The following is a 23,140-nucleotide window of genomic DNA, read 5'->3' as shown; positions in this document are numbered from 1 at the left end:
GCCACAAAGTCTTCGAGAAGGTTAGATCTACAAGAGCTGGGCGTCCTTCCAACTCGGTAGTAGATCGCTTTGAGAAACCAGAGAAGAATCAAAAGAATATTTGGAACACAAACAGCTGGCGCTAAATATCGTCATTGCAGCGTCGCAAAGAAATCCCGGCTGGAGTAGGAAGCTCGCTACGGTCCTGAGTTCGGTGTCTCAATGCGCGCCCTCTACCCAGTTCTGAGGGTATGCCACCCATGCAGCAGGATTTTGAAGGTTTACACTTCTTCTGGGAACATTGGTCTGCATTCTAGCCACATTTCATGCAAATTGATCACCTGCATTATTATAAATCGTGTTTAGAAGTTTCCAGCTTCGCTTTTTCTTTTACAATCTTGCGCTGCTTTTACTACTTGTGCACACAAATGGTACTTAATTAATAAGAAGCTTTAACTCGGCCCAACTTCGCTGTTGCCTAGTCAGATACACAGTAAAACGCAGAAATGCTTTTCTGAAATAACCCGTGGGCCAATTCTAATGAAACTTGTTGCATTTTAGATAGAAAGTTTAATTCTATTCACTCTTCGAAGCATAATTCTGATTTAAGGCCTGAATATTTCCCCAAAGATTGCCTGACATTGGAAAGCTTGAAAAAAGGTGAAGCACGAAGTTTACAAATCCGCAACTTTTCACCAAGAACAGATATCGCACTTCTGTATTTATCTGTTTATGCACATACCTCAAAGGCTTCAACTGGAGTGTTGCGTGAGAGGGGTAAAAAAAACATCTAGCGAGAACAGGAGAACACAGCTAAAGTAACAATCGAACAACTAAAAAAAGACGCCGTTTAACATCAAGCAAATGGGGAAACAGCAGCCAAAAATAAGAAGAAATAAACTTTTAAAGAGTATTGACACTTCGAAGTTTCAAGAGAGAAAATGCCTCAGGCAGTGAAAGAAAACACAGCACCACTCTGGGCGATCATAAACGTGCACGCCTCAGTGAAACTCTTGGCAAAGAATTGAAAGCGCGTGTAGCAGGAATGAAATAGCAGGAATGAAACAAGGATGCTGAGTCACATGGGGCAAATCAAACCGCATGTGCGCATGATTAGGGAACCATATTTTGATGCGAAAGTGCCAAATGGCCCATTGAGCGAAGAAGCCGGTGGCGTCTGTAGGGACAAAACGGCTTCTAAATTCCGATTGGCCGCGACTCCACGTCACGTGGCGTGCTTGCCTCACACGTGACGTGCTTAGAGATGTAAAATTTCACGAAATTTGGAGGAGCGTCGAAACAACTGGTTTCTTTCATGCTTTTTTTCTTTTTCAGAAAATACAAAAAATACGAAAGCTATAAAAAACTCGAGACATTTATTTCTCTGACATTGAAAAGAACATAACTGTTACATTATTGCATCACACAAGTCCCAACAGAGCTTCCGGGTTCAAAATCTAAGCACAATTTCGCGACGAGGCATTGATTTCACATCGAAGCGTCGATACCGACATTTGTATCAATCTGTGTCTCATTCATTTCCGCTTCACGCGTCAACGCTTCGCTGAACAGCGGACGAAGCCTTTTGGACATTGAGGTTCGAGTGTACGTATACAAGTTTTTGCATGCGATCTTCTGCGAGCCGGTTGCGTAGCTTGGTGTTGTGCACATTTCCTAATTCGGGCCAGTTTTTTGTTTTTCACATGCCGCAGAAGAAGGGGAAATCTGCAGTACGCGACAGATAAGGGGCCACGAGGGTTGACTGAAGCGAAGTCCTTGCCACCACTTGGATGTATCCAGGTGCTTCGCAGAATCCAAAACTCCTTCTTTTGGCCAAACATTTAGATATCTTGAAAGGAGTCGCCTCGCAGCAGAAAAATTCTGATGAGAAGCTCTGTTTTTCTTTTTTCTTTTCTTCAATTTTATCCTGGCTAAAAAACGAAAAAAAAAACGCTGTTATCAGCCTACATGAACGCATGTGCTTCATTTAGGCAGCCTGGAAGCTCGTTGATGTATATTGGAAATATTAATGGCCCAAGTACCTATCCTTGTAGTACGCCCATAGTAATGTCAGAGGCTTGATATGTGCTCATTGACGACCACCGCTTGTTTACGGCTATCGAAATAGCTCTTTAAAAAGTCTAAAGAAATCCCTCGATCGAAATCCAAGCCTTTCCAATTTTATGAATAAGATGTGATACACGACAATGTCAAATCCCTTATATATAAAAATACTCCTGTCAATATTTCCTTATTGTTCGAGACTTCATTGATTACATCAGTTAGACAAAATGCCATAGTTGTCGATCGAGACTTCTGAAAGCCGTGTTGACGCGGGGACATGATGTTATTTTTATATAGAAATTATGTTATTCTACTAGCCAGCAGCCTCTCAAAATTGTGTATATGCAGTTCAATACCGATATAGCTTCATAACTACTTAAATCACTGGGGTCCCCACTTTTATAAACATGCGTCACTCTCGCTAACTTTAATACTTTCGAATATATGCCCGTGTACGATGCTTCGTTAAACAATGTAGCGAGAGTAGGTGCCAAGATTTTTATATTATTTTTCAGTACGGAAACAGCAATAGCATCGACACCAGGTGCATTTCCTCTGTCTAATAGATTTGTAGTTGCCATTACTTCCTGGATTGAAATACCTATGTAGCCAAAAGAACATGAATTCCGAGCAAACAAAGATGGCTCGAACCTACTTTGCATGGCCAAAAGAAGCTCCGTTCCAACCGTACAAAAGTGACGGTTATAAATTGTTCACTTACTGATAAAGCATCGCGTCCTGTAGTTATGGATGGAAGAATTTGCTTTTAAACTGTATGTTTAATAATAGAATTTATGGTAGCCCATAATCTTCTCGAATTGTGAGATGACTCGTTGATTTGATTACTGTAGTAAAGCTTCTTCTGTATTCGCATTGCTGCCAAGGCTTTGTTCCCGCGTTCCTTATATTGATTAAAGTAGTACGTGTTGCATCGATATCGTTTCACTTTAGTATGCCAATAATCTCGCGCTTTAATTAGATTCAGTGCGCTCTGTGTCATCCATGGGCATATTGGTTGCGTATATCGTGTTCTTACTTTTATTTTAGTGCACTCTGTAATTGTACCTTTAAGTTTTCCTGTTAGCATAGAACAGCGCATGTTCGCGTTTAAGTCGTCTAAGTCAGAAAACGATATGTTGGAAAGCGACAGTGACAGTTTTTCATTATCAATTCGCTTTGCTCTTCTGTAAAAATTTGCCCGGTTCAAATATGTATCTTGAAGACAATATGGGAACACAATCGGTAAGTGGTCAGCAGGACCTGTATCGTAGTCTCCATAAAGGCTTTAAGGAGTTGGAGTATATTTTAAGAAAGAGGAAGGAGGCGAGGTCGGCCTAGAGAGCGTGTCTCTAACCTGCTACTCCTCACCGGGGTAAGGGGAAGTGGGAGATACAAGGAAATGTAAGTGGCAGGTGATTATGATGTGGTACAATGAACTACTATTCACATGTTGTCCTATACGCGGATGCGCGCATTATACACAATACGCGCAGGAGTAATCTTGTCCACACGAAATGTTATCGCGCAAATACGTTTCGCACTGTCTTCACGTCTCTAGGTTCTAGAGACGACTGTCTAAGCCAGTCTCACATAGAAAGTTCAAAAGTGATTTAATGGTTCTTTGGGAATGATCAACTTTTCTGCACGCGCCTAAAATCTTCCGAAAAGCGGCGGGAGTCCAAGCAGCCAACACTAGAATTAAGTGTCCTTCGCTCGGCCGCATATTGAGGGGACAGGCAAAGTATGTGAGCTATTGTCTCGGGAGTGTGATAGACGTTGCAGTCAGGGTCTCGTTTTCGTCCAATCTTGTGAAGGTACCGGTGAGTGTGCCCCACACCGAGTCGTAGTCATTGGATGACTGTTTCCTGGCCTCTCCGCAACCGAAGTCGAAGCGGGAATCGTGGACTAGTGTCAAGTCTATGGAGGCGCTCATGCCGGTGTTCAGAGTTGTCCCGTTGTTGCGCCATAGAGGTTTTGATTGAGTTATGGAGCAGGGCGTTCATGTCATGCCGGAAAAAACTAAGTTTTATAATCTTCCCATCAGTGTGCCCCTTTTTTTGTCTCCGCGTCAGCCTGTTCATTTCCAGCTGCTCCACAATGGCTAGGAATACACTGCAGCACGATGGTACGCCCGGACTGAGACAATTCAGCAAGCAGAGCCATAATGTCATAAACTGGAGGATTATATGCGGTTCTGGGATTCATGTAATTGCTTAAGAGTTGCATTGCTGGTCTTGAGTCACACAACACTGTCCATTCCTCGAGACTTTGTAGCAGTATGCAGCGGACTGCTTTTCGAACGTCGGTCAAATCAGCTGCTGTTGACGATGGCTTGTGTCCTATCTTGAATCGTTGCGTGATCCCGATTCCAGGTGCCGTGTAAGCTTCCACGAAAGAGGTCTGTGTGACAGAACCACCTCCAAAAACTTGTTCTGTATATCCGAACATGTAAGCAATGTAGGATAGCGCGAAATGCTTGAGCCCAGTAAGCGGCATTTTCAGCTTCTTCGTTATTCCGGGGATTGAGAGTCTCACTGTCGACTTTGCCATCGTCCACAGTGTAACTTCCGGTACGTCATGCGGTGCGAAGCCCGGCGGCAGTAGACCTTGTTGCGACAACACGGCTTCTGAGTAGGTCGCGTCAGGCCGTATGCTTGTGATATTCGTCAGAGGATGAGTCCTGTGTCTAGTCAATAGCCTTAGATGCACTCGCACTGGCTCATGTTGCAGATAAACTCGAGCTGGGCACGCGCGTGTCATTGCAATAGTGCCCCAAGTAGAAGAACATCGTGGCAATCCTAGGCAAATTCTTAGTGCGCGAGCCTGAGCACTTTCATGTGTGCGTACGGCGCATATACTAATCCGAGAAAGCACAGGCGCACTGTAGCGGAGGTACCCAACAAAAACTGCTTGGTAAAGCTGCAGAAGACATGATTTGGATGGCCCCTACGATTTTCCAGACATATGTCGAATGACTTGAGTAAAACTGCCCAGCTTTTTTTCTTGATGCAAAGATGTGCTTCGACCAAGATAAGTCCTGGTCGATGGTGACTCCGAGAAATTTGTTGCGGGTTACCGAAGGTATAATCTTCCCATCAATAATAACGGATTAGCAGGCCATTGACCTCCGTGTAAATGCCATGGTTACACTCTTTGTGGGTGAGAGCAGCAGTCCACGGCTGTTTAATTATGTCGACGTTATTGACGTCGCATGCTGTAGCTTCGTTTGTACTTGCAAGAGCGTTAAGCTCGTGGCCCAAATGCAGATGTCATCTGCGTACACTCAGAGCGAGACTGTGCCTGCGAGTTCTTTGACGAGTCCAACGAGAACAACATTAAATAAACTTGGGCTCAGTACACCTCCTTAAGGCACCCCACGATAGACGGGATGGTTCCTTTTATCACCGTCTAGAGTTGTCATGAATGTCGTTCTCTCTTGAAGATAGCTGGCTATCCGCTGATGCAGATGGCCACCAATGCCATATTCTTCGAGGGAACTTAAAATTGCCTCATGTAGAACATTGTCAAAAGCACCCTTGATATCAAGAAAGACAACTGCCGTCAATCGACGGCGACGTTTCTGATGTTCAACAGTCATAACGTCAAAAGTCAATAAGGCTGTCGATGGACGACATACCCTTTCGGTTACCTGCCATCGCGTCTGAATATATATTACACTACTCCAAAAGCACTGCAGGCGCGTTAAAACCATGCGTTCCATAGTTTTTCTTATACAACAGGCAAGTGCCACAGGGTCTGTGGGAAAGGATAGCATAGGGTGTCTTGACTGGTTTCAATAATGTCACGATCTTGCTTGTCTTCCAGTGTGCAGGCACAGTTCCCGAGACCCAAGAATATATAAAGCCAGAAGCTCTTCAGCCATTCGAGAGCCTAGATGGCGCAGGGTAGAATAGATATAATGCCATCAGGCCCAGGCGCACTTGGGTGTCTTGAAAAAGAAATCGCTGCATGTAGCTCTTGCAGCGTGAATGGGAGACCTACACGATCGTCCATTGTCGGAGCAGTGCACCTGAGCAGCGTTGCCTACTCCAGGGTAGCGTAGCGTATCGTACTGCTGCCGAGTTGTAGCGAAGCCTGTTTATCGAAGCTCGACCGACGTTACTGTTGGGTAGCGTGGCGTTGTAGGCGGGCTTCAGGTATCCGGTAGGCCATGGCGACCAGGCAAGGACGAGACGATTTCTAGTGCGAAACTTGCACGGTTTATTCAAAGGTTGGTGAAAGATGATAAGAGAATGAAGTGTTCAAAAGTAAATTTCGGAGCCCCTTAAATAGGCTCTCTAAAATCGTGGGAGGCATCTTGCTCCCGTAAACGTCACGTGACAGGCACAGAGTCTGGTTTGTGGATGGGCGTCCCACCTCCGTATATACCAAGCCTGCAGCAAGGAAAAAGCGTCCCGCCTCCGTATATACCAAGCCTGCAGCAAGGAAAGAGCGTCCCGCCTCCGTATATACCAAGCCTGCAGCAAGGAAAGAGCGTCCCGCCTCCGTATATACCAAGCCGCAGGTCCGGGATTGTAGACGCTTATCCTTCTCTTTTGCGCGTTGCTGGTTCGCGGAAGTTCCCCTGTAGAGCTTGACGGTTCGAGGAAAGGGTCCCTCTAAAGTAGCAAACACACGAAAGAGGCCTGTAAACACTGCGGGTCTTCCTCCAGACCGTCATACACTCGAGACAACCATGGCGAAATAAGAAGCCACACTTCGTTTAGATGAGGCATGGTGGTCGAGAATCCATTTTGCACGGGGTGCTAGACGCCAACCGTAACAGCAGTAAAGCTACCGCCGTTGCAGAACCGGAGAGGTGCAAACAGAAGTCCTTCGCGATGTGCTTCTCACTGTGCATCTGGATGATATCCGAAGCTCGGAAGGGACGTAGTTGCTGTGGAGAAGATGGCAGCGTTCGTATAACATGCCATATCGTGGACAATGGATTTCTTGGGTACAGACTGGTGCAAAAGTACCTCCAACGTTGTCTGTCGAGCTTGTCTAAGTATAGTAGACGTCCTCAAGTCTGATATCAATTTAGTTCATCTGTATTTCCTCTCGGCGCGACGTCGGACAGCCTGCAGCTCTTCATATATAACGTCAGCGGTTTTTCTTGAATTTGATGTTGGAAGGATGCGTGTTGTCGAGAGCATTGCTGCTGTAATACGCTCTTCAATCTCTTTCGGAGAAACCATACTGTCGAAGAACTCTTCCAGCTTGTTTCGAAACGCATCCCAGTCGGTGCTTCGCGCATGAGAACTTGGGAGTTTGGCAAACCATCTCAATTGTACATAAGTAGGTACATAAGACCATGCCATGATTGTGCGCGTTGAAGTCACCTGCGATAGCATGAGTTCCTTGGCTGGAGTCAAGAACAAGTTTCAGGTGTCCAGAGTCAAATCTTTCCCTGGGAGAAATATAGCCACTAATGATCGAGATTGTGCGGCGCTTGAGCTTCAGTGTTATATAAATGTACTCGTTGCTGTTGTGCACCTGAACTTGGCTTGGCGAATACGTGCGGTCACATCGCACGCATAGCAAAAATTTTCTAGGATTTCCGCTTGTCTCAGACGCGAATTGTTCGCATCCAGATAGTCTAAATATCGATGTCATATTCGGCTCGCATATCCCACTAACTGTAAATCGATACTTGAGCGCTCTGTGTTTAAAATCTCCGAGGCGACCTAGTAGACGGCGTGCGTTTGATGATGACGATGATGATGATGATAGCAACTTTATTGTACCGCCGGATAAGGAGTCCCCTACTCCCCGTCCCCGGCACACAGGCCTTGGGGACGGGGGCTGGAACCTCCGCGATTAGAAGCAAGCAAAGAGGCCTTGACTCTTCGCGGCTTCTTCCGCCAGGCGGATGGCGTGTTGCTGTGGAGTAGGGTCCTCGCTCTGCAGCAGGGCTTCCCAGGCCTCTCTACAATTTATGTTTGCTTTAGCGCCTGGTGAGCTAGCGCATTCCCAGATTATGTGATCGAGTGTCCCTCTCGCCCCACAGTGTTTGCACTCATCGTTTTCTCTATCATGCATAACATGGTATGCCCAGACCGGGTTTACGAAGTTCCCAGCTTGCAGGCGCCGCCATGCGACTGCCTCTCTGTTCTTTAGACTTTTATCCGCTGGTGGCACCAGTCTCTTGCGTAGCCGATAATTTTCGACAATCTCCGTATAATTTTGCAGACGCTCGTCCATGTTCCGGCAGTCGGGAGGTTCCACAGCCACCTCGAAGTAGAGAGCTCGGGCTAACTCGTGGGCCGCCTCGTTGCCAGGAACGGACGTGTGTGCAGGGCTCCAAATTAGGCTAATTTTTCTGTTCAGCCGTCTACTGGCCAGAACCCTTGCCGCTTCCGGCGAGATCCTACCCTTTCCAAAATTCCAGATGGCCGTTTTGCTATCGCTAATTATGAAATTTGCTTCCGTTCCCACGCAAGCGAGCGCTATCGCAACTTCTTCAGCCGTTTCCGAATTGCGGCTTCTAATGGTGGCGGCCGATACGGGGGCACCTCGGCCGTCGACCACCGAGGCAACCACCGCACCCGACTTGCCACTTGCCGCGTCCACGTACGCAACCGACTTGCTGTCCATTGAATCAAAGCGTTTGATTAGTGCTTCTGCTCTCTTTTCCCTCCTCTCCGTGTTGAATATGGGATGCATGTTACGAGGGAGGGGGGGAATGATTATATTTTCTCGGCAGTCCAGCGGGATGTTTGTCTTGCCTCGCAGTCCCCTATCTGTTTGCAGGCCTACCATTTCGAGGATTTTCACCACAGCCTTGGCAACCGGCGTCTTAACTCCTATCAGCAGCATTCGCAAGCAATGAACCAATTGTACAAGCATTGCCTTGATTTGCCCACCCGACGACGAAGCTTCACGTGCATGCTGGCGTTCCGGTTGCACTTCTGTACTTCAAGATGACAGGGAAGCCCATATAGTAGTGCCCTTGGTGTTCAGAAGAGTAGACGGGGCTATAGGGGGTCCTGGCAATTGAGGAATAGCAGGAGCACGTGACGACTTTTCAGGGAGTAAAGGTTGTTCTGATGTCGATTCTGATCTCCTCCTGCTATTACGTGAGCGCCTATGGCGGCGGTGTACCTTGTTAACCGCTTCTCTGGCTGTAGATCAATCTTGCACCCTTTTCCTTAGCACGGACATTTCAGTCTTTAATTTTGGACAATTCTTCGACGTTGCCTCGTGCGGCCCATCGCAGTTAGGGCACTTCAAGTCAGAGTCAGCACACGTTAGCTTATCGTGATCACCACCACAGCGGGTACATGTCTTGTTCGCGCGCACAGCAGTCACGTGCCCGATTTTCTTACATTTACGACACTGTAATGGCCTAGGGACGTATGGACGGACAGGATGCCTCACATATCCCACTTTCATGTGTGTTGGTAGGTTGTCTCCCTCAAGAATGAGCTTTATGCACCTCGACCGTCCAAAACCGTATATGTCTGTGATATGGACAGGTTAAGAGACTAGCGTTGGCAGATCATCATTATGAATATCTGTATCCACATCGTAGATCACACCGGTGGTGGTGCTGCCTCCATGTACTATGAATGAGCGGACTAGTATATTTCCTAGCTGAGTTACAGCTCTCAAAGTGTCGAGGAAGGGTTATGTAGACACATAGACCGTAAGTATGTTTCTTCTGGGATTAATACGGACCTCTCTGATTTGCGCTGGAGCCAGCCTCTCTAGATAGGCAGTGAGAGTTTGCCTATTGAGGGAATTGAGGTTGCCTATAGCATCTACGGGGATGTAGGCGATTGTATACGCTTGCTGTGAGGACGGCTTATTGTAGTTAAGCTCACTCACGCTTGAAGTCCTACGAAGTTTTCTTTTCAACCGAAGATTTGTGGCCTCGATACCTCCACTGTCAGATTCCATGCCGTCCACGTCAGAGCAGCTTGGTGATATTGGCAGATTCACGTTCGGATGGTCGGGCGCAGCAGACCGACTTGCAGCTTGGAGGCCAGCCCCCAACCTTGGTGGCAGAGGAGGCGGAACGCCCGTCATTGCATTTTGTACTGTACCCGCCACGGAGGCAATTCGGTACGCACAAATTTCACTCAAAAACCCGAGTGAAGCAGGAATAGCGGCTGATCAAGAACTCTTCTTCTTCATCCTGGGTTATTGAGTTTGTAAGAAGCTTTCAGTGGCATCAAAGTTACATAATATGTGATCAATGCAAGTTGAAGTACGACTTGCAATTCGCTAGGAACCAATGACAAGGCTACTGAACCCATACGAAGAAAGCAAGTTTGAATATTCAGTGTGTTTGCTATTAAGAGCGCCAATATTCATGTCGCTGTCTATAACGGCTTCCTTATTATTTTTGGTCAGGTGAATGAGAACCTAGTCTAGATCATTTAAAAACAAGCTACAATCAGTTCGTGGTGCACGGTATACGACACCAATTATTACGTTGTCCAACTCTACAAAAAACATGTCCGTGTGTCCGCTTGCAGGTGTATTCAATGAATTAAGCCCATACCCGAGTAAGTTTCTAATATAGAATGCCACCCCTCCTCCTCTGTTTTCAGCAATTCTAGGACACGATAGAAAAACGTAATTTGTAATAACTTTCGCCAGGCTTTAACCCAGTTTCCATGACGTCTATGACGTCATACATGTTATTGTGCTGTGCCAACAGCGTAAGAAGAGCATCAATATTTTTTAAGCTTCTTACATTGCATTGAAGCAGTGAGTGTGGTCTATGTAATCTATGACAGTTATCAACAGAATTCGTCAGCGCACTGGGGATATTAGATGCCACACGGTCTAGGTCAGCCTCCGTGAAGATGCGGAGGACATCGGATTTCTCCGCTTTCCTAATTAATATTCGACCTCACGATACCCAAGCATAAGTCTAGTTGTGTTGCTTCTTTGTGGCAATCGCCTTTGCGAGCAAAAGTTTGTACTCAGTGCACAAGTGCTCATTTATGAACACTGGTGTACGTTCTTTCAGGGCAAACTCGGCTGCAGTAAGTCGGACTTTTTTTACACATTGAAGCAAGTTGTCACGGGGTGCGCAGGGCTTGAATTTTATAACAATGTTCGATTGGCTTTTGTTTTTGTTGGAACGCGATGTATGACATTAATATCAGCCATTGTCACCTGCGCAGCGCCACTTTTGCTGCCAGGGTGGCAACAACTGCCGACAGTGATTCATTAGCCACACTGGGGATACCTTTCACTTCAAGATTGGTTCTGCGACTGTATTGCTGTAGTTCCAGCAGTGCATGTCAAGTAGCCTGCTACTCTTAACAGTTCTCACTTTTAATTTGACTTTGTTCCGTCTTCACTTCGCCTAATTCCGTGTGTACATTACCAGGTATTTTCTTGAATTCATAGAAGCTTTCGCTCATAAAATCTGTAGACTTCTTAAGTACCCAAGCTAACCTCAAACGCGACGTGTTACTTCGACCGAGGCGCGGCAGATGAGGAAGTAGCTCGATCTCAATGTTTTTCTTTATTTCCTCTATTTGGTTCTGGTGAACTCACAGGGCGCTTGTTCGAGGGCGCTGCTTTATGATGTGAATGGGAGCGTAGTCATGTGATATTTTTCATATTTCGTGGGAATTATTTATCAGTCAGAAAAAATTTGTACGCAGTTAGTACGTCACTGAACATACCGCAATTAGATATCCCTTGGCTCTGCCTACCAATGCCTTATTGACACTTTGATAATTAGCATAGTATCTCGAGTTAAATAATTAATTACGATTGCCTAATTAAATCTCAGTAAAGAAAAAGTTACTGGCATCTACTCCACTGTACTGTAAACAATATGCACTTTTTTTAAATCTTGGTGCATGAAAGGTAATTGGGATACCCTGTATATATTTATGACCTCAGCGCGCAGGTGACATTGTGTCCATCCGTTAAAGATGTTGTAAACTATTAGAAGAGTTTTTTTTTTCATGAGTTTTAGCATTGCTTACTGGAAAGAGAAGCAATACTGAAACACATATCATTCACTGCCGAAGGAGTCACTGAAGTCTGCAGGTATTTTTCAGGGCCAGAAAAGCACGCAATGCGATTTGAAGCTAGTTGAACATACAGCAACATAATCATTCTCTAGGCATAGGCTATCCATACGTGTTAAAATAAGTTTTAATTGGCTAGCGCCTTCTCTTGCAAAATTATTATAAACGTGTCCTGTGCGTACATGTAAATATAGTGTGTATGTGCATGGTGTTTACAGTAGAAATTTAAAACAATGTTAAAGTGAGGAAATAGAAATGACGTAGCCGCCGCTGGTGTTTCTAATGCGGGTTTGTCCTCCTGTTGTCAGGATTTGCAGAAACAAAGCGAAAGTATGAATTAAAAGCAGTGCCCCTTCGCGCCAACAATGATGCAGTAAGCCACAATAAAATTTTTGGTAAAAAGGTAGAGTCAAGTCAAAAGAACGCTCAAATGATGTGGGTGGCAAGACTCTGTTACTGGCATTTTAGGTGTGTGTGGTGGTAGGAGGGGGGGGGAGAGGCTCCGGCGTCGCTGGCAGGCGCTCTGCCCTCTTTCCAGGAAGACTCCGGAGGGGGCTCGGGCCCCGGAGCCCCCGTAGTCGGCGCCTAGGCTTGTGGTACACCGGACTTCACGCTTCGAAGCGGTGAGTTATGTCTGTTTGCTGTTACAAATTGACTGCGATGTGATAAGAAGCATTCAGACCACTTCAGGATGTTAGTTCTATTGTGCCTGACGATCCCTCCGAACAAAGAATGATTCAGCGGCAGACATGCGGCTATCACGGGGGCTGATCACACCTCATCGTTCGCTCAAGGCAGCTCAATCAACGTCACCTGAATGTTACTAAATTAAATAATACCGGGCTTAGCACAGCTCCTTGTGGCACTCCCTACTCGACGGCATAAAGCGTCGTGGGGTCATCCAGGGTACACATGAAAAGCTGGCGTCCTTGAAGATAGACTTCAATCCATGCATAAAGCCGTCCTCCAAGCCAAGGGTTTCCAAAGCGTCAAGTATTGCTCTATGATAGACCGAATCATATGCTGCCTTAATGTCCAAAAATAATGCAGTAGGTGTGCTTCCACAGATCAATTCCTCTTCAATTGATGAGACCAAGGCAATGACATTGACAATTGCGGACCTATTTTGCCGGAAGCCATTCATTTCCTCCAGGTAAACTTTTATAGTTTCTAGGAACCAATTTAATCGTTTGTGAATCATTTTTTCGAATAGCTTCCCTACGCAGCTAAGCAGAGATATGGGTCCGAAGGAGGCGTAACTTGTCGGCTGCTTCCCTGGCTTCAGTATAGGAATAACTTCCAATCCTATACAAGCTTCCATTCCGTGGGAACCTTCCCATTTATCCCATGAGGCGTTGTAGTACTCCAGACGGCGTAGACGAGATGAGTGGCATAGATTTGCAAGCGCTTCATAACTCCCACCGTCATGACCAGGTGATGATCGCTTGTTTGCGTCGCCGATTGCTGCCGTGGTATGGTAATTCTAAGTCAGGAAGGGTCGATCGAGGTGGATTAAGCTGGTGACTTGCAATTTGCCGAGAAGGTTGTGCCCCGCTGTAACGGAGCCTACAGTACTGCTCTGCCACCTCTTTCAGGGGTGCGCGATCATGTAATTTGAGGGCGATAAAAGGATAAAGCTGTTGCGGCTCTTTACGAATCCCTCTGACGACTCGCCAGATTTTGCTCAGCGGCTGTCGTATGTCCAGTGTCCCACAAAAGTCACTCCACATTTTTCGGTCCAGCTTGGTGAGGTAACGCCGTATATGTCTTTGCGCCCGTCGACAAGCTCTGAGGTCTTCGGTATTCTTAGTACTTAGAGCCTTCCTTTCAGCACGCCTTCGAATGGCACATAACCATTCGAATTCCTCGTCGTTAGTAGGCACGTTACAATGCTTAGTGGCAGAGCGGGTACTTTGTTTGAGGCAATGAGCTATCGTCGGTATTAATTCTGCATTCGTAGTCGAGGCTGTGATCCCTTTGTCTACGGCTGCTGTGTAAGCTTCCCAGTCAACCGACTTCACTTTCGTTTTTCTGGGCGACGTCCGAAAATGAAGGGCAGAGATTGGGATCGGGTAGTGATCATTACCTCGAGTCTAGAAATCTGTACACCATCCGAACATAGGAGTAACTTGACTTGATGCGAATGTGACGTCAATGCAGCTAACAGTCTTCGGATTTTTCAAATATGTTATGCTGCCATCGTTCAAGGGCTCTATATTGTATCTTGCAAGAAGCTTCGCCAGCTTAGCACCCCGAGCACATTCATCTGAGAAGAAACCTGCCCCGTGGCGTCAAAATCACACTGTATGCGGACGACATCTCCATTTGGAGCGCGGCGCGTTCCCGCAGTACCACCCAACAACGTCTCCAGAGAGCGCTGGCAAATATATCGGCCTACCTAAATCTGAAATTGTCCCCCGACAAAAGCGTTGCTATGGCTTTCAGCGAAGGTGTATTTGTTTGTTTGTTTGTTTTTTTGTTTGTTTGTTTGTTTGTTTGTTTGTTTGTTTGTTTGTTTGTTTGTTTGTTTGTTTGTTTGTTTGTTTCATAATACTGTGAGCCTTTCTCAGGCTCTGACAGGAGTGGAATGTACAATAGGTGGTGCAACAGGTTTGGTGTTCCGGAACATGAATGAAAAGATACACAACTTATATAAATAATAGAATCAAAAAGTGTGCAGAAGTGTAGAATCATACAATTCATGACTCATAATCAAGAAAGCTATGGCTACAACACATTTACGAAAGCATTTTCAAAGAAAGATTCAACATGCGCAACAAAAACATCAAGTGACACATCATTCACAATATGGCGGGGCAGGCTATTTCATAGTTCTATGGATCGAGGAAAAAAAGAAAATTTGAATAAATTACATCTAGCAGCAACTGGCCGTATGCACAAGTCGTGATTGATTCTTTTGGAGCGGTGGTGAGGTGGCTTTAGGTACACGTGTTTAGTTATGCTGATGCAATCATGATATAACAGGAAAAGAAATTTCATACATGCAGTTAGCCGTCGGCATTCTAACGTCGAGATGCTAGCCCTTTTGCGGAGAAGTGTCACGCTATCGTAGCGGGAGTAACGGGAATAAATAAAACGGAGTGCTAGGCTGTGAATTCTTTGAAGTTTCGTTTTCAGGTAAGACTGATGGGGGTTCCAAACTATGGCGCTGTACTACAGAATGGGTCTTACTAGAGTCATATAGGCGTTTAGTTTTACATGGAAAAATACCCACTAGTGTTGGGAGGTCGTACCCTTCCATACGTCAAGACGCAAAGGTTTCTTGGGGTGATGATCGATAGGAACCTCACATGGTCGCCTCAAGTGAAAAAACTGAGTGAGAAGATTTCCTCGTCAGAGAACATCCTGCTGCGACATGGTGCCCCAGAAGACCTCATCACCGACAGAGGAACGGCCTTTACAGCAGAGCTAAACCTAGCCATTCTGCAATACAGCCAGACAAGCCACAGGAGGGCAACTGTCTACCACCCGCAAACGAATGGTATCACAGCGCGCCTGAACAACACCCTCGCCGGCATGCGAGCAAAGTACGTCGACGTCGAGCAGAAGACGTGGGACGCGGTCCTGCCGTACGTAACTTTTGCTTACAACACGGCGGTGCAAGAAACAACACAGATCACGCCGTTCAAGCTGGTTTGCGGCAGGAATCCGACGACTACTCTCGACGCCATGCTGCCGCACGTCTGCGACGAAGAGAATCTCGACGTCGCCACCTATCTCCAGCACGCCGAAGAAGCCCGACAGCTCGCCTGCCTTAGAATCAAGAACCAGCAGAGGACCGACAGTCGACACTACAACCTTCAACGACACTACGTCGAGTACCAGCCCGGCGACCACTTTTGAGTTTGGGCCCCTATACGCTGACAAGGACTTCGCCAGAAGCTTTTTATGCCGCTATTTCGGACCCTGCAAGATCATCCGCTGCATTGGCACACTCGACTATGAGGTCGTGCCCGACGGCATTTCGCTATCACAGTGGCACCGCTCACGACCTGAAGTAGTACATGTTGTGCGACTTAAGCCGTTCTATCAGCGCTGATGAACTTTGCGACTTTGCATAGCTGAACATAGGACTTTGTTTTTGGACTGTGTTACCTTGGATTCTTTGTTATTTTGTTAATTTTGTTTAATAAGTGTCCTTTTGTGTTTTACTCTCCTGTTAAAGCATCTAGACGATGCCTTTTGAGAGGGGGGCATTGACACGGTACCCTCTTACGGTTGAGCGCTTTTCACCGTCTAACAAATGTTATCGCTCACCGGACGACGCGCCTGCATGTAATGGAAGTTTCTGGAATGTTATCGATGTTTCTATCCGCTGTCTGTTATCGCTGCACCTTGTGTAATCTGATTGCATTTATGCGCTACGCGAATGGTGTAGAACTTTCTGGAAGACACGCGGGCACCAGTGACTACTCTGGAACGTTCGATGGCTCATGTATAAAAGCTGACGCGCTTGGCCCGGTGATCAGATTTTCGACGATCACCGTCTGTCTTCCCTGCTGTCGCCGTTCTTTGAGTGTAGCCTGTTTTTGAAGGCCACAAGTTCTCTCAATAAAACGCTAGTTCCGTCATTTCCAGTTGTGCTGCTTTCTTCACCGTCACTACTACGTGACAATATGCAATCTTCAAATGATGAACGATCGAGAATACGATACAATTTATGTGTAAAGATTGCAAGCCGAGTTTCAAATGCAAATGTTCTTAATCCATGCTGAGCTGGCGTGAAAAATGCATTGCATTCAAGGAAGCTAACAGGATATTCGAAAAGTATATGTTCAATTAAGCAATTTAAGAGGAAGCTTTAGCTCGAGTGCTCCTATCTAAATACATGTAAAAGGAGAATTCGTTTTTCTCGGCAACCACTGCACCGAATTTGACGAGGTTTGTTGCATTTAAAAGAAAAACTTAAAATCTAGTGACTGTTTGTTTCGAATTTTTGAGTTAGGTCGTCAATCTTTTATTAAAAATTGGCGAAAATCAAAAATTTTCAACAAACGAAACTATCAAGTTTACAACTCTGTAACTCAACCACCAAAGATTATAATACAATTCTGTGAATTGCATCTAAAAGTACATCCATAGCGGACAAAATTGATATGTTATACATGAATATAAAAAAATTTAATCATAGGGAAATACAACTTTTGTAAAACCGTTGTAACCAACGTAACAAATTCATGTAAGATGTAAAATGACATATTGAATTTGTCCGCTTTGAATGATCTAATGGATGCCGTTTACAGAACCGCGATATCAGTTATTGATGCATAGCTATCAATTTGTAAACTACGTGCTTCTATTTTTTTCAAACGGTCAAATATTTGAAAATCGTTTTAGGAAAATTCAAGCCCTAAATCGAAATTCCGCTTCCAGCAGTCACTAGGATTTAACTTTCTCTTTCAAATGCAACAAATTTCATCAAAATCGGTCCAGGGGTTATTTCATAAAAACGTTTTTGCATTTTACATGTATTTGAATAGGCCGCGTCGGAGTTGGGCCCGAGCTAAAGCTTCCTCTTAAAGCAATTACTTGGGAGTGAGGTGGGGCGATAATTAGTTGTTAAATTTTTGTTGCCCGATTCATGCAGTGGAACCACCTTCCCGATTTTCCATTGGCTAAGTTGAGTAGATATGTCTAGTGATTGCTGAAAAATTTTTTTAGATTAACAGAACTAACGGCGTTGGTATTTTTCTTTTTTGTAATTTTGAGTTAATAGAGTCGTAACCAGGTAATGAGTGTTGATTCAGGGAATTAATAAGTTTCGCAACGCCAGCCGTATCAATGATCACTGGAGGCATAACTACATAATCGTACTGGCAAGTAGGAGATAGGCGTCATTGCAGGAAACTGCAAAATTTTGCCCAAATGTGTCATTAAGGGTGCCAGCACAGCGTTCTTTAGGTATATGGACGCCCAAACTGTCTTCCAGAGTTATGTGTTCATCACAAAAGGGGTTCATTACACCCCAAAACATTTTAACGCTAGTCATTAGCATAGATGGAAGTACATTAGACAAAAAGTTAGATTTAGCGTTCTTTAGTGCTGTTACGTACTATAATGTTCGGAGTCTGGCATGAAATAGATGGTAGCTGGCCCATGCCGTCGTCCAACTTATCCACGCTGAGGACGTTGTTGAAGGGAAAGACTGCTTCTCATCGAGAACGAGGAATATGGGATTTATTTACAGTATGTACATTGCAACGTTACAGTTCATCAGTCTAACATGACTGAAAGAGGAATGCACCCTGAGGAGCCGTCAACGGCTCCTTAAATACACTCTGTCCTCCCTAGATCCCTAGGTGAGAGAAAACAGCCGTTCGACCAAACGGAGCGTCCAAAGGCATCGTAGCCGACCCGCCTTTGAGGGGGAGGGTTTACGCACTTACTTCCGCACAGGTTTCACTGACCACATCGAGGTGAGAGGGTTCTCGCAGACACGGGTCCTGCCCCGAGCAGGCGCCTCTTCATCCCAGTGTTGTCCCTGCAGACAATGGCCGCCGTGTCTGTCCATGACTTCTAAGCCCCGTGAGACGGCCGCAAGACATTTTCTCCCAGGATTTCCACCGCTTCTAACAAGCCGTGACCGCGAAAGCGAATCCGCTAACAATATTTGGTCCGCCGACCGCGTTTAGTCATAGCGGCGCCGAGGGGGTGTTGATGCGGCACATCGTCGCTCCTACAATACGAGTCGCCACAGCAGGTGGGGAAGGGTTCCACGGTCGCTTCTCGGAAGCTCGCCACCTCCGCAGCTGCAGCTGGCTGGGAAAATTTGTAGGTCGGTACCCTTGCAGACCGTCGAACAGCTTCTCCATGGCCCGGAAAATATCGACTGGCCAGTGCTGACAACCGCTGGGCAGGAAGAGAATGGCTGGTGGCAAGGTGGGGGGGAGGACGCATTGGCTTGCAGCGCCCAACTGTGACACCACCCCAAAACATCCGACAAGGACAGGCAACTGCAAAGCGAACCCCAGAACATGGCTCTGCGCCGAGATTACGTATCTTGGATCTCACTTTAGACCCGCAAGGTTTCGAAGAAAACATAAGTACAGAAACAAAAAATGCTGAATTTCGCTACGCCAATTTGGTAGGAATTTCGTGCTGACAAATTGGGCAATCATGAAGGGAGTCCTGCTAAATGAGAGGTGATCTTCTTGGCTTAAATAAAATTAACAATAACAACCCAAAAATTTAGGCGAGATGACTAAACGCAAATTTCAAATTAGCCTGCTCAAAATCCGCATTGCTATGCAACTATCGCTTCTTATATCTAACGGGGAAGTTGTACTCTTGGAGAGTGAAGCTCCATCGGAGCAAGCGGCCATTTTTGTGTGACATTTGATTGAGCCACGTCAGAGGACAGTGGTCGGTCTCGAAGATGAACCTCGCTTCGTACAAAACGAGAAGAAAGGGGTTAACCGAGGGGCCCGATTTTTATTAGTCATATCATGAGAAGCCAACAATACGAGTCGAAATGCGAAGGTTGTGGGTTCGGCTCCCACCTGCGGCAAGTTGTTTTTTCATCCACTTTAATTTCCACTAATTTATCGTTTCTTTATTTCATTTCTTCAGCACAAGTAATTTCCCCTATGTTGTCTTGGTGTCAGTGTTTGTTGGCTTCTCATGATATGACTAATAAAAATCGGGCCCCTTGGTTAACCCCCTTTCTTCTCGTTTATTACATAACGAGGGTCTCGCATCCGGCAACATTGATGCCTTCAGGTAGCATATGTGGGTTTATTGACCAGTTGCCTTCACCCAAAAAGATCACGTTCTCGTGACGCCTGCGGCAAAAACGACGTTGCACGTCCGCCGCTAAGGTCTATGAGTGGTGGCGCTGGCTAACACTCCCAGGGTTCTACTAGTACACATAAATACCCAAGAAAGTGGATGGGGAAACGCCGCCACGGTAGCTTAATTGGTAGAGCATCGCACGCGAAATGCGAAGGTTGTGGGTTCGGCTCCCACCTGCGGCAAGTTGTTTTTTCATCCACTTTAATTTCCACTAATTTATCGTTTCTTTATTTCATTTCTTCAGCACAAGTAATTTCCCCTATGTTGTCTTGGTGTCAGTGTTTGTTGGCTTCTCATGATATGACTAATAAAAATCGGGCCCCTTGGTTAACCCCCTTTCTTCTCGTTTATTACATAACGAGGGTCTCGCATCCGGCAACATTGATGCCTTCAGGTAGCATATGTGGGTTTATTGACCAGTTGCCTTCACCCAAAAAGATCACGTTCTCGTGACGCCTGCGGCAAAAACGACGTTGCACGTCCGCCGCTAAGGTCTATGAGTGGTGGCGCTGGCTAACACTCCCAGGGTTCTACTAGTACACATAAATACCCAAGAAAGTGGATGGGGAAACGCCGCCACGGTAGCTTAATTGGTAGAGCATCGCACGCGAAATGCGAAGGTTGTGGGTTCGGCTCCCACCTGCGGCAAGTTGTTTTTTCATCCACTTTAATTTCCACTAATTTATCGTTTCTTTATTTCATTTATTCAGCACAAGTAATTTCCCCTATGTTGTCCTTGGTGTCAGTGTTTGTTGGCTTCTCATGATATCGCTTCGTACAAGTAAGACGACAACTTCTGAGCTGCCCAAACTAAACAAGCACCTTCCTTCTCCGAAGCGCTGTAGGCTTCCTCTCTTACAGTTAGTTTACGCCTGTCATAAAGGATCGGATGCTCCTCGTTATCGTCGGCGACTTGTCTAAGTACCACGCCCATACCCCTGTCGCTTGCGTCGCACTGAACTATGAATTCCTTCCTTAAAGTCTGGCGCCAAGCACAGGACGAGAAACCAATAGCGTTTTCAAACTTTGGAAAGCGTGCTCTTTGTTCTTATCCCAGTGCACGCTATTCGGTGCTCCCTTTCGGAGGGAGTCCATTATTTGTTATTGATGCGACTTGCTATTTGCGACTAATTCAGGATGTACCGTTGATAGTACCCCATAAGTCCCAAAAATGAACGAATGTCTGTCTTTGTGCACGGCTCTGAAAATTCTCCAATCGTAGCTATTTTCAGCTCGGCCGGCCGTCTCGTGCCCTGGCCGACTACATTACCCAGATAAGTAACCTGCGAACAGCCAAACCTACACTTTTCCGCCTTCGTCGTTAAGCCGGCTTCCCTCAACCGTGAGAACACCTGTTTGAGGTGCGATACGTGCTGTTCCCAGCTGTCCGAAAAAATTGCTACATCATCAAGATATGGAAAGGCGAACTCCTGCAAGCCTTTCGGACATTATCCATTAACTTAAAGAAGCTAAACGGCACGTTCTTCAGCCCGAAGCTGAGGGCGAGAGCGCGAAAAGTGCCTCAGGTGATATAAATGCGGCATAGGGGCTGGCACTATCAGAAAGGGGAAGTTGCCCGTATCCCCGCATGACATCTATAGTGGAAATGTATTTAGCAGCGCTAACGTTTTCGATTCGTTCCTCAATATTGCGTATCGGGTACAGCTCATCCCTAGTGATAGAATTTAACTTCCTGTAATCAGCACATGGACGAGGGTCCTTATTAGGGGTTTCTACAAGTATTAGCGGTGACGTGTAGTCACTCTCGATCAGCAGGCTCAATAACTCCCAACTCTAGCAGGCGCTGTACCTCTGCGTCCATAATTTCTCTCTGTCGTGGAGACACCCTGTAAGGCTTTGATCTTACGGGTTCAGTTAATGTCAGCTCTATTTCATGCGTTATTAATTCGGTTCTACCTGGCCGATCACTGAATTTGTCGACATATTCCCCTAACAACCCTTTTAGCTCATATAGTTGCTCGGGTGTAAGAGCATGCGAGCTTACCGAATGTTTCGATCACCACTTCTTCTAGGCTGATTTCAGAGTCATTAAACTCGGTAATAGTGTCACCCTGCTACTTGATGGTACAGTTAACGACTCCGCTCCGCTCTACGTACGGCTTCATCAAATTGCAGTGGTATATCCTCACCTCCTTCCTGCGACCGGGCATTTTCAGATCATAGTTAATATCTGAAAGTTTGTGCAACACTTTAACGGGTCCGTCCCAGGGCACTTCAAGGTTCTTCTTTCTTGAAGGTTTCAGGATCATTACCGGGTCTCCGGCGTTAAATGTACGAAGCCTCGCATTCTTGTCGTAATAGAACTTGGCGTTCTTTTGGGCTACTCCCATGTTCATTTCGATTAGTTCTTGGGTTGCACTTGGCCGTTACAGTAGATTTAGCACATATTCTACCACTTTTGGACTCTCTCCTCTTTCCTCCCACATCTCTCTTAACATTCTCAGTGGAAAACGGAGTGTCCTCCCGTAAACTAGTTCTGCTGGCGAGAACGCTGTAGCCTCATGAGGAACCGTTCACAAAGCAAACACAGTGGCTGGAAGACAATTCTCCCAGTCTTGCTTGTGCTCGTAACAGAGCTCCCGCAAAACTCGCTTAAGCACTGAAAGCCACCTCTCTACACTATTTGACTCAGGGTGATAGACGGAACGGTGTATCAACTTTACCCCGCACTTTTGTAAGAATGTGGAAGTCAGTGCGCTGGTGAATACTGAGCCTTGATCCGCCTGAATCTCGGCCCAAAACTCAACTGGTGCGAATACTGTCAAAAGCGAGTCTGCTACTTCGGTGGAGGTGAGCTCTGTCAGAGGGACTGCTTCTGGAAACTTTGCAGCCGAACACAGCATGGTAAACAAGTACCTGTAACCCGACTTTGTGATTGGTAGAGGCCCTACCGTGTCTATCACAAGTCGTCTGAAAGGTTCTGTTATTAAGGGCACTTCCTTTAGTGGAGCTTTCCATGTTTCTCCTGGTTTACCCGAGCGCTGGCAGGCGTCGCATGATCTCACAAAGTTTTCTACATCTTTGAAACAGCCAGGCCAGTAGTATTCCATAAGCAATCTTTCCTTTGATTTGTTTATGCCTAGGTGGCCAGACAACCCATTTCCATGACAGAGACTCAAAAGGTCCTATCTGTGCATATTAGGTACGACTAACTGATCTAGAATCCTATCCTTTCGGTCTCTGTAGTGCCGATACAGCAACCCTCCTCTTTCTGGTATTGCCACGTTGCGCCTAGCAATGCCTTCTTTAGCTGTGTGATG

The 23,140-nt window shown here is 46.0% G+C and overlaps 1 long non-coding RNA gene across 2 annotated transcripts in view; it reads left to right on the top strand.

Annotated features, from left to right (window-relative positions):
• The window catches only part of LOC142589519 (uncharacterized), a 580,475-nt gene that overhangs the window by 466,306 nt on the left and 91,029 nt on the right, over window positions 1-23,140 (top strand). The gene's annotated exons all lie outside the window — the stretch shown is intronic.

Source organism: Dermacentor variabilis, chromosome 8 (genome assembly GCF_050947875.1).
Source record: "Dermacentor variabilis isolate Ectoservices chromosome 8, ASM5094787v1, whole genome shotgun sequence".
In the NCBI taxonomy this organism is placed as follows: domain Eukaryota; kingdom Metazoa; phylum Arthropoda; class Arachnida; order Ixodida; family Ixodidae; genus Dermacentor; species Dermacentor variabilis.
The sequence above is the reverse complement of the archived record's forward strand: the minus strand, read 5'-3'. Positions and strand labels throughout refer to the sequence as shown.